This window comes from Sminthopsis crassicaudata, chromosome 6, assembly GCF_048593235.1.
Source record: "Sminthopsis crassicaudata isolate SCR6 chromosome 6, ASM4859323v1, whole genome shotgun sequence".
Lineage (NCBI taxonomy): Eukaryota > Metazoa > Chordata > Mammalia > Dasyuromorphia > Dasyuridae > Sminthopsis > Sminthopsis crassicaudata.
In genome coordinates, this window is record NC_133622.1 from 204,175,248 (window position 1) to 204,187,283 (window position 12,036).

The 12,036-nt window shown below is 37.3% G+C and overlaps 1 protein-coding gene across 1 annotated transcript in view; it reads right to left on the bottom strand.

Annotated features, from left to right (window-relative positions):
- Positions 1 to 9,667, bottom strand: part of ASCL3 (achaete-scute family bHLH transcription factor 3) — a 104,692-nt gene extending 95,025 nt beyond the window's left edge. The window contains exon 1 of the mRNA XM_074276031.1: positions 9,580 to 9,667. The gene's annotated coding sequence lies outside the window, so the exon portion shown is untranslated. The remainder of the gene's footprint in view (positions 1 to 9,579) is intronic.
- Between the last annotated feature and the right edge of the window lie 2,369 nt (positions 9,668 to 12,036).

Consider the following 12,036-nt stretch of genomic DNA (forward strand, 5'->3'; position numbering starts at 1 on the left):
CCTCCCTCCCTCCCCCCAAGAGATTAAACAGTGTACTGCAATCACTGCAATTAAATATCAGAAATGGAAGGTGGAATAGTACAATCTAATATTTTATTAATATTAATATATGAAAAATGTTGATATTTTGATTCTGATGTGGTATTGATAAAAAGGAAGTTTCAATAAAATTGGGAAAACTGAAATTTGAAGAAGATATGCACATTTTTAAAAAAAGAGTCAAGAAATCCAAGATTTTGGTTGTGCAATCTGGAAAAGGTAAGAACATAGTGCAGCGTATAAAATTATTTCAATCATCATTTTGGGGAAAATGCCAGTGCATGAATCTCCAACTTACAATGCTTTGTTTTTGAACCTGGCTTCCTATTGGTTCCTTTGAATAATGGACTGGGATAAATAACAGCCTTCTCCTCCACTAAAAAGCTGCGTTCTTCCCTCAGCTTCCCTACAGATCAAGAAGGAACAGAGAGAGAACACACAGGTGCGTTCAAATCTCAATGAGGCATTTTCCTCTCCTATTGTCAATAGATCCTTTTTTTGCTTTTTTTGCAAATCGATTTCAAGATTCTCTTGAGTAGGAACTATGTTTCATGATTCCTTAGCATTAGCAACAGAAAAGGCTCTCAATAAATGGCATGTTCTAGACAGGGAGGAGGGAATTGTCAGAGATAGAAAAGGGAAGGTCCAGGGACTGGAATATGCCCATTGCATTTAGAGGGATGGTGGACACATGCTGTGGATTGTTGAGCCCATCCATATGGCCTAAAGAATGGGAAATCAAGTTGTGGGTGTGCATGTTTACTTGTGATAGCAGACTATGGAGGCTGAATCCTTGTCAAAAATGATCCACAACCAGAGATTTTTAAATAGTGACTTCTAGCTCCTAGAACTCTTCTTCCTCAGGAAGATGAACTAGGCAAAGCCTCCCTCCCTCCCCCCAAGAGATTAAAAAGTGTACTACAATCACTGCAATTAAATATCATAAATGGAAGGTGGAATAGTACAATCTAATATTTTATTAATATTATTATATGAAAAATATTGATATTTTGATTTTGATTTGGTATTGATAAAAAGCAAGTTTCAATAAAATTTGGAAAACTGAAATTTGAAGAAGATATGCAAATTTTAAAACAGCCAAGAAATCCAAGATTTGGGTTGTGCAATCTGGAAAAGGTAAGAACATAGTGCAGCGTATAAAATTATTTCAATCATCATTTTGGGGAAAATGCCAGTGCATGAATCTCCAACTTACAATGCTTTGTTTTTGAACCTGGCTTCCTATTGGTTCCTTTGAATAATGGACTGGGATAAATAACAGCCTTCTCCTCCACTAAAAAGCTGCAGTCTCCCCTCAGCTTCCCTACCGATCAAGAAGGAACAGAGAGAGAACACACAGGTGCGTTCAAATCTCACTGAGGAGTTTTCCTCTCCTATTGTCAATAGATTTTTTTTTTTTTTTTGCAATTCGATTTAATGATTCTCATGAGCAGGAACCATGTTTCATGATTCCTTAGCATTAGCAACAAAAAAAGACTTAACAAATGGCATGCCAAATGATTCAGTGAGCTCTGTTGGTGAGCACAAAATGGGGAACAAAGTCTTGTGTGTTTAGCAATGACCCCAATAAATTAAGGGAAATGGGTCTTTTCTGTCTCAGAGTTGGCTCATGGTGAGTGGTAAAAATAGGTTTTGAGTGATAAAGAATTTTCTATAAAGTGTGTCTAGATCTTTCAAATGCCAAATAATTGTAATTTAAATGAAAACAAAAGAAAATGACAAAGTAAGCTCCTTGGTCTTAAAATATTTGTCACAGGGGCAGCGATGGGCTTTGCTGTCTCTCCCTGATCATCTCCTTCCTAAACTACAGCCCATCTGACCAGATGAAGCTCATCACAGTCATCCTCTTCTTCTCTGTGGTCCTCTTCGTTCAGAGCCACAATTGGTTTGATGATAGTGCAAGTGTCATAAAGAAGCCTACAAGTGAAGGTAAGGTCTGTCCAGGATAAGATGGATTTCCTACAATTGGCCGTCCATAGATATAGTATGAACGGAAGGCAGATTTCCATTTGAAATCAGTACTCCCTAAGAAATGTAAAAAGATAAATGAGCCTTAAGATTTATCAGGAAGGTACAAGGGAAATCCAGAGGAGTCGAGTTCATATTTTGCTTCTGAAACCACTGGCTCTGTGATCCTGGGCAAAGCACCTAACCTTTGAGTGCCCAAACACCTCTCCAAGATGAAGGTCTAGAGCAGCTCCCAGTCCTTGTGAAGGAGAATTTCCCACCACAAGTTCCCCACTGGGAACAAAGCTGGACAATCCAAGCCAGAACTTTAGAGCTTCAGGGCTTGGTAGTATCAATATCTGAGTTTATCAGGTGGGCTCTGCTGCCCAGCTTAAGAAAGAGGACCAACAGGATGGGCTAGTGTCCTACACAAAAGCAGGCCTCTTCTCTGAAAAAGACAAAGGTCAGGAAGGGAGAGAAGATGCCATGAAATACAGAACCTTGTACCAGGGCAATGGTAGGGTTTGGGCAAATGGGGCCGAATGTAAATGCAAAGAGTCTAGTTCCGAACATCATCAGCCATACAGGTTATGATGAAGAGACAGATCAAGCTACAGATGGATCCTAGTCAATATTTTTTGTTGTTTTTAATTAATGTTTTTATTTTCAAAATTATCCATGTGTATAATTTTCAACCAGATCAATATTTAAACAATGGTAAGGTTTATTTTTTAAGTAATGTAGGCAACTTGCTCTTTCAACATACTATTTCTATCCGTACCATGGGACTAGAGAGAGCCCAGGAAGATCAGTCTTTAAATCTCGATTTACCTCACTGTTCCACCTCCACTTTTGACTAACGGTAGTCTTTTTTTTTTTTTTTCCCAGAAATTAGGAAGGAGTTGAAAAGCAAGAATGAAGATGCTTTGGATATGTCAGAGGAATATTTTGATGCTCCTTTTTACTATATTTCTAACCAGAAAAGACCTGGCGATTCTCAGGCATCCCAAATCCTCAGGTAATCCATCCCTGTCTCAGTTCTCCTTAAATATACAGAAGATGAAACCCCAGGAAAACTCACCATGGGATATTTCCTCCTCCTTTTCTACGTATCCCCCAGTACAAAGTCCTACTAAACAACCCAACAAACTCCCCGATTGACACAGACAGCAGCAGGGGATGGGACATTGCTGTCAACTGAGCTGGAATCAGCAGTTCTGTCACTGACACCACAGGCAAAGTAAGGACGTAAGTCTTTGAGCTCCAGGTCTGAGAGTATGATGGAAGAGCATCTGCCACATGCTGCTCTCCACTCATTAATTATTACTCATGTTTCAATGGGCTGCAAGGTTGAGAAAGAACTTAGGGCTCATAATGTCTGCTGGAGGAAGGTAATGCAATCTTTTTATGTCCATTTTCCAGAAGAGCTCACTGAGACCCACAGGGCTTAAATGACTTGATAAGTAGCAAACATGACTCTCAGGTGCTAAAATCAAAATCTCAACCTTAGTCCAGTCCTTTCTCTTCAGGACCACAGAGATTGTATGGCAAGAAATGCTTTTGTCATGGTTGTCCATACCCCAACAGCCTGAAAGGCAGGGGAGAAGAGTCCTAAGACGGTTGGTTGCCCAGGTTAGGAATTTGCAATTTAACTTGTTGCTTCCTCTATTTTCTACTTTCCTATTTTTCAGGGATGGAAAATCCAGCCACAAGAGAGGGAAAGGCTCTAAAGCAAACTAATTTGCAAATGAATGGGGCAGGAGGGCAAGGACCCCAATCATTTCTGGCCCGACGCTCTGGACCCCAAATCCTGAGATGACTTGTTCCCTCCTCTTTTCCCCTCCCTGCCCTCCCTTCTGTGCCACCTGCATGGAGCATCTGCTCTCTCTGTTTTAGCCTCATGCTTTGTGCTCAATAAATATCCAAGCAAAGAATGAAGCTGTTTCTTCTTCGTGTGACAAACTTGACAATTGTCGGGAAGCAAAGAGAGCAACGGGGGAGGACTGGAACAATTGTGAGAATTCTAGAAACCAAGTTTGCTTCAAGAATGAGTCTGTGGTGTGACTCTTGTGGGATTGGCTGAAACAGAATATTGATGGAAATCATAAAAAGTGAGGAATTGAATCTTCCTTAGAGATAGGAAGGTGAAAGAGCATAATGGAATTGGGTTCTTCAGAATCACAATGAAAAATCTGGATTCGAGATTTTATAGGAAAATACTAGAAATACACAGAATGGGACAGCAAGATGCCACAGTGGATAGAGCACAGACCCTGGAGTCAGGAGGCCCTGAGTTCAGATGTGTCCTCAGACACTTAACACTTACTAAGTGTGTGAGCCTGGGCAAGTCTCTTATCCCCAATTGCTTTGCCAAAAAAACCCAAAACCCAAACAGAACAGAACCCTATAATATTTCTAACTTCCCCTTAACCCCAGAAAGAGAAGAAATTTCATAGTGATCTATTTTTTGATTATTCTATTTCCTGTACTATTACTCTGGGCACTTTCTATTTTATAACTATTCTTTCATATGTCAATTGCCAGTTTTATTTACTGGAAAGGGAGGAAGAAATAGTTCCTGATAATTGCTGTTATCTCTTCATCATTGGTCAGGAATTCACTTTTTTCTCACTTTTGACATTATTGATCACACTTGATATTCTCCTCTGTCTAGGTTTCTCAGGACACCATTCCCTCTCAGTTCTCTTTCTATCTCTCAGTCCTTCTCTCCTCAGTCTGTTTTGCTGGATCCTCTTCCCATGGGTGTCCCGCAGGCCCCACATCTGTTCTGTGCTCTCTTTTCTTCTCCCTTGAGACTACTTCATTTGATGATCTTATAGGGTCCTTTAAATTTAATGATCATTCCTATGCTGATGATTCTCAAATCTACCTTTCCTGCCCCAATCTCTCTCCAATCTCCCATCTCTGGCTACCCTTTAACACCTAAAAGTGATATCCTAAATGACCTAATTTTAAAACTGAACTCACTATCTGTCCCATCAAACCCTGCATCCTTTCAACATTTCCTGTGACCATCAGGGGCCCTGTCCCCCCCCTCTGCCTGCACTCCCCTGTGCTCCCAGCTGAGGTGTTTACCTTGGCATTTCACCGTCCCTCATCCCCCATATCCGATCTGTTACAAAAGCCTATTGATTGTTATCTGCAACATCTCTCAGGTACGCCCCTTCTCTCCTCTGACACTGCCATCTTTAAATACTTTATAGACTGGCGCCAGTCTTTATCATTTCACGTCTGGACCACTGCAATCGCCGATGGTCAGTCTGTCCGCCTCAACTCTACCTTTACTTCAATCCATTCTCCATTTGGCCACCGAAGTGATTTTCTAAAGTAAAGGTCCGAATATGTGGCCACTTTCTCCGTCAGCCCCAGAGTTTGCCTCCAAGAACAGAGGAAATTCTCTGGTATTCAAAGCCCCACCTTACCTAGCCCAGTCATACCTTTGCCAGTTTTGTTACACTTTACTTTGTCACATATTCTTCCATTCAGTGTCACTTTCTGCTCTTCTTCAAAAAAAGCTATTCTATCTCCTGACTCTGGTCATTTTCTTTGTCCCCTATGCCTGGAATGAGTTCCCTCCTCATCTCTTCCTAGTTTCCTTCAAATCACAATTAAAATCCCACTTTCCATATGAACTCATTCCCAATCCCTCTTAATTCTAATTACCTTTTGATATGAACAGACAATTCTCAGATAATGAAATTGAAACTATATCCACTCATATGAAAGTGTTCCAAATCACTACTGATCAGAGAAATGCAAATTAAGACAACTCTGAGATATCATTACACACCTGTCAGATTGGCTAAAATGAGATGAACAAATAATGATGAATGTTGGAGGGGATGTGGGAAAACTGGGACACTGATACATTGTTGGTGGAGTTGTGAAAGAATCTATCCATTCTGAAGAGCAATCTGGAATTATGCCCAAAGAGTTATCAAAATGTGCATACCCTTTGATCCATCATTGCTGCTATTGGGCTTATATCCCAAAGAAATACTAAAGGGACCTGTATGTGCCAAAATGTTTGTGGCAGCTCTTTTCCTAGTGGCTAGAAACGGGAAGATGAATGGATGTCCATCAATTGGAGAATAGTGGGGTAAATTATAGTATATGAAGGTTATGGAATATTATTGTTCTGTAAGAAATGACCAACAGGATGATTTCAGAAAGGCTTGGAGAGACTTACATGAACTGATGCTGAGTGAAACGAGCAGAACCAGAAGATTGCTGTACACTTCAATGCTGTATGAAGATATATTCTGATGGAAGTGGATATCTTCAACATAAAGAAGATCCAACTCACTTCCAGTTGATCAATGATGGACAGAAACAACTACACCCAGAGAAGGAACACTGGGAAGTGAATGTAAAATATTAGCACTACTGTCTATCTACCCAGGTTACTTATACTTTCGGAATCCAATACTTAACGTGCAACAAGAAAATGGTATTTACACACATATATCTAGGTTATACTGTAGCACGTGTAAAATGTATGAGATTGCCTGTCATCTAAGGGAGGGAGTAGAGGGAGAGAGAGGAAAATCTGGAAAAATGAATACAAGGGATAATGTTATAAAAAAAATTACTCATGCATATATACTGTCAAAAAATGTATAATTATAAACTTAATAAAAGAAAAAAAAGAAAAAAGAAAAAAAATTCTAGTTACCTTTTTCTCTTGATGATTTACTATTTATTCTGTCTGCAGTTTGTTTGTATAAATGTCCTTGCTTCTTCTTTACTCTATTAGATTATGGTCTCCTCCATTTTTTTCTCTTCTTTTTCCTTAATGCCTGACGTTTCTATTTGTCACAATGTAAGACATGTTTCTGGCCCTAGCTATGTATTTATATAACAGATGGCACAGATATATGCTCTCCCCCAAAATCATTTTGTATCCATTTTGTATTTTTAAGTTTAGAGCCACGGAATGGTCAGGTAGAAGTGAGATTAATATTCAAGTATTGTTCAATCTTCTCCACTGTTCCTTTCTTATTGTATAAAGTCTTCTTTGTGCATTCCATTTAAGATAATTCTCTCCATTTTTTTTTTCCCAAAGCACAACTCATCCAACAGTCCATTTTTCTTTTGAAATCAAACATTCTCATGTCCTCTAATTAAACTCCCTCTTTGAGTGCTGGTCACAATCAACTTCTAAGGGACTATATCATCTACTAATATGAGAATATAAATTTTTAGGTACTTATAATATCTCTTATGTTTCCTTTTTATTCTTCATTTGACTTCTATGTTTTTATTTCAAATTTTCTACTCAAAATTGCTCTTTTCATCAAGAATGCTTGGAAGTCCTCTAATTCAACTATAATTCATTTTCTCCCTCTAGGATTTTATTCAGTTTTGATATAGGTTATTTTTTATTGCAATCTTAGATCCTTTCCTTTCTGGAATACTTTATTCCAAACTCTCTGCTTCTTGATAATTATGATTGTTAAAATGTATGTGATTCCAATTGTGGCCCCTCAGTACTTGAATTTTTTTTTTTCTGTTTGAAGTTTTTTTTTTCCCTTGAACTGTAAGTTCTGAATTTTTGTTATAATATGGTTTTCGGGCTCCTTTTTTTATTTCATGGTTTTCATGTAGGCCAAAATGATTCTTAAATCTTCTCTCTTCGATTTGTTTTCCAGATCACTTGTTTTTCTAAGACATATTTCATACTTTGTTTTATTTTCCCCAGTCTGATTTTCTTGATTAAAATTCAGTCTAGTGCATTTTCTTTTCTTTTTTTTCTGGTTATATATGTACATTAATTTTTCAAACACATATTTCTTTTTTATTAAAGCTTTTTATTTTCAAAACATATACAAGGATACTTTTTCAATATTAACCCTTGCAAAACCTTGCGTTTCAATTTTTCTCCCCCTTTCTCCCATCCCCTTCCCTAGATGGCAAGTAATTCAATATATGTTAAACATGTTAAAATATATGTTAAATCCAATATAAACATACATATTTATACAATTATCTTGCCACACAAGAAAAATCAGATCAAAAAGGGAAAAAATGAAAAAGAAAATAAAATGCAAACAAACAATAAAAAGAATGAAAATGTTATGTTGTGATCTACATTCAGTTCCAACTCTGGATGTAGATAGCTCTCTTCATCACTAGATCATTGGAACTGGCTTGGACCGTCTCATTGTTGAAAAGAGTCATATCCATCAGAATTGATCATGGTATAATCTTGTTGTTGCCATGTGCAATGATCTCCTAGTTCTGCTTACTTCACTCAGCATCAGTTCATGTAAGTCTCTCCAGGCCTTTCTGAAATCATCCTGCTGATAGTTTCTTATAGAACAATAATATTCCATAACATTCATATACAATAACTTATTCAGCCATTCCCCAACTGATAGGTATCCACTCAATTTCCAGTTTCTTGCCACTAAAAAAAGGGCTGCCACAAACATTTTTGTACATATAAATACACATTTCTTTATGAATCATATTGGGAGAGAAAAATTAAAACAAAAGGGAAAAATCACAAGAGAAAAAAAGGAAAAATTTTTAAAAGTGAACATAGAATGTGTTGATTTACATTCAATCTCCATAGTTCTCTCTCTGGATACAAAAAGAGTTTTATATTCAAAGTTTATTCTGGTGCTTTTTTAGCTCTTTTTTTTTAGGAGCTACATTAGACTAGCTAGAATCTAATGCTTTTACTCATTCTGCCATTTTGACTTTATCACCTAAAAATCTAATTGGGGAAAAAAATGAAACAAAAGGAAAAGCTCCAGAAATGTTTGTAATAATGAGGAAAAAACCTAAGCAATTCCAAAGATATGCCAATTGATAGATCCTTTCAAAAGTAACTCAGAATTATGTATGGAGAACACTGAAGAAAAAAAATTTCAGCTAGAATTTAAGAATTACCAAAATGTGAGCACTTTAACAACAGAAAGTTTACATGGAATCTCAGTAAAGAATAACTTCAAATTCTAATCTGCAAGTCATATATAAAAAGGCAATAGAGACTAGATGTGATTTTAATAATGTAGGAAAACCCTAGTTGGGCAAACTCTTTAACAATTCAGGTTGTCACCTTCTGGGCAACTTGCTATTTTAAAGGAGTACTAGAACACTGACAGATTAATTAACAATGATCAGACTAGAACCTTCATTTTCTGGGCTTTAGTACTATATGTTAGTATACTGGGCCATGGTGGCTCTAAACTTATAAATACAAAATGGATACAAAATGATAGAATAAGGGGTTTGTTGTGTCTAATTTTCTGGGACCTCATTTGGGGTTTTCTTGGCAAAGACACTGGAGTAGTTTGCCACTTACTTCTTCAGCTCATTTTACAGATGAGGAAACTGAGGCAGACAGGGTTAAGTGACTAACCCAGGGTCACACAACTCTTAAGCGGCTCAGCCCAGATTTAAACTCAGGAAGAGTTTTTTTGTTGTCAAGCCAGGGTCAAGCTATTCATCATACCACCTAGCTACTCCAGAATAAGGGTTACATAAGATATAAAGAAAGGGGGGGGGGAAGTAGAATATAGATAAAGGAAAGATGTAACCCACCTGGTTCCCAGTGAGGGATTGGGGAAATTCAGGAGTCCAAAGATTCTGAATGGAGCCAGGGCCAACACAGTGGACAGGGGAATATAGATTTGATTATCAACTTCTGAAAAAGAGAGTTGGAAAGCAAATAGATATGCATGGCAGCAGTTCAGATATCCAATTCTGGTATTATTTTTTGGCAAAGGCAGGGTTTGGTAGAGTTCAGGGGCCAGGCTGATTTTAGAAGGGCAAGGCTCTTTGGAGGTGCTCCCCTGGAGGTCAGCACAGCCCTTCACCAGGACTCATTTCAGTTTGTTTGAGTAATATCCATAAAGTGCTTTGCCAACCTTAAATCCTTGCATAATTGCTATCTATTAGTATTCTTAAATAACTTTTTTTTTTTTTTTTTAGAGAGTGAGCAGGGGGGAGAAGGAAAGGACCAGGAACATCTTTGACCAGTGAATAGTCTGAAGAGGGAGGAATATTAGAATAGATACCCAGGGCATTTGGTGTTGGAAGGTTTATTCAGATGACAATTGAAGACCCTAAGAATGATGGACAGAAATTATGTAGAGAAAAAAAAATTAGTCTTTCAGGGAACAATGTTATTTTTTAAACTTTTTTTCTGAATAGTATTTTATTTTTCCAATTACATGTAAAGATAGTTTTCAACATTCATTTTTGTAAAACTTTGTGATCTACAACAAGAATAGGTGATGAATAACTATGAAATAATTTGTTCTTTTCAATGGTTCAGTGATCCAAAGCAATCCCAATAGACTTTGGATAGGAAATGCCATCTGCATCCAGACAAAGAACTATGGAGATTGAACAACAATCTATATTTACACAATATATGCAATACAAGCTATATTTACTTCTTTTTTCTGTTTTTTTTTTCTCTCCCATGGTTTTTTCCCTTTTGCTCTGATTTTTCTCTCCAATATAATTCATAAAGCAATGTATATTTTTTATTGATTTTATAATTATAAATTTTTGACAGTACATGTGCATGATTAATTTTTTTATAACATTATCCCTGGTATTCATTTTTCCAAATTTTCCCCTCCCTCCCTCTACTCCCTCCCCTAGATGACAGGCAATCCCATACATATTAAATGTGTTACAGTATAACCTAAATACAATATATGTGTGTAAATCCAATTTTCTTGTTGCACGTTAAGAATTGGATTCCATAAAGCAATTATATTAAGTATAAATATAAAGTATATTAAGAAGAAATAAATTTAGAAAAGACTTTTGTGTTCAAAATTTTTCTCCCTCCCTTCTTCTCCCTTCTTTACCTTCCTAAGACACTAAAGAAAAAAAGCAATCTGATACAGATTGTACATGTACAATCATTTTAAACATATTTCCATATTTGTCATGTTGTGAAAGAGAAAAACCAAAGGAAAGAAAAAAGAAAACAAAAAGGTAAAAATTGCATGCATTGATTTGCATTCAATCTCCATATCTCTGAATGTAGATGGCATTTTCCAACCAAGTCTATTGGAACTGTCTGGGATCACTGTATTGCTGAGAAGAGCTATTAATGATATAACTGATCATCACATAATCTTGAAGTAGCAATGTTATTGAAAAAATGCAGAGAGTAACCAGATTGTGGGCAGATATCTAACAGCAATGATGGAGAGATTATAATATGGAGGCATTTCATGAAACCCAGAGTGTAGAGGCCATCAAGGAATGGTAGAGAAATGTTCAAGAAGTGTCTGTGTGGAACAAGGAATATGCACATCATGTTGCAAGGGAAGTGTCATCCTCAGAGAGGAGTAGGGCTTTATTCAGGTAATGTTGATTGAAATTGCTGTTCAATTTGCTCAAGTTGTTTATTCTTTTTGCTCAAAGAGGAACAAAATCATAATCTGAAGAGGTCAATGTACAGTGTGTCCAGCTGTGGCTGATAAGAGCAATATAAGCTTGGAAGACAGGTCAGGCACAGATAGTCTATTTGACCATTTGGGAGGGAGATGTCTCTAAATTTGTGCATCTCATGTTTTTTGAGCTACCACAGTTTTGCTTTGCTCGTAGAGCGGGTGCCTTCTTAGTTGCAGCATGCCAGGCTGGACAATCTTGTGCCAGTGTCTCTCACGTATCACAATTAGCACCTAAATTCTTCAGAGAGCCCTTGAAAGTGTCCTTGTCTCACTTCTTCTGACCTCCATGTAAGCAGTTGCCATGTGCAAGTTCTTTGCAAAGTAGGTTTTTTTTTAGGCATTTGAACAACGTGGCCAGCCTGTCAGACTTGTGCTCTCTTGAGTAGAGTATGGATGTGATCAACATTACTTCAGCAAATCTGTTCTCAGCAAATTTACTGAAGATCAAAAATGTAGGAATTTCTTGAGAAGCAAACAAGGAAGACAAAGCATATAGGGAAACAACATTGGAGATGGGCAAGTTAGTGTCAAATGCACCTGAGGAGGATTAGAGTTAAGAGTGACAATATGTAGATATCAT